Below are 503 nucleotides of genomic sequence, written 5' to 3' on the forward strand. Positions count from 1 at the left end.
GGGTATAGGTGGGGGTATAGGACGGTGAGAGTATAGGTGAGGGTATAGGTGGGGGTATAGGACGGTGAGAGTATAGGTGAGGGTATAGGTGGGGGTATAGGACGGTTAGGGTATGGGTGGGGGTGTAGCTGGGTTGCATTGCTGCTCATTTAGAATGGCGCCCCAGACACAGTAGACGGCGCTCACATTGATGGCTGGAAATAGCAGACGGGGGAGCCGGGAGAAAGCTGTTTCCCGCAGCCTAGGATTGGAATTCTCCTCCTCGGCTCCACCTAGTGGCCGTATTGTGCTGCGTGCGTCGCTATATTCTGGCCGAACACTTTATAAATCGGCCGCTCAGAATCACACCGACGACATCCGCAGATTATTCTCACTTCTGAGCATTGAAAGGCAGACAAAAACTTCCAAAATGTCAAGATAAAATTTGATGTCGGGCCGCCACCTCTCAGGCCCAACATTGGGGTGCAGGTTGCGGAGGGGTAGATAGCACCATTAGGGGGCAG

Source organism: Nanorana parkeri, unplaced genomic scaffold (assembly GCF_000935625.1).
Source record: "Nanorana parkeri isolate BGI_ZX_2015 unplaced genomic scaffold, ASM93562v1 scaffold1330, whole genome shotgun sequence".
Taxonomy (NCBI): Eukaryota; Metazoa; Chordata; class Amphibia; order Anura; family Dicroglossidae; genus Nanorana; species Nanorana parkeri.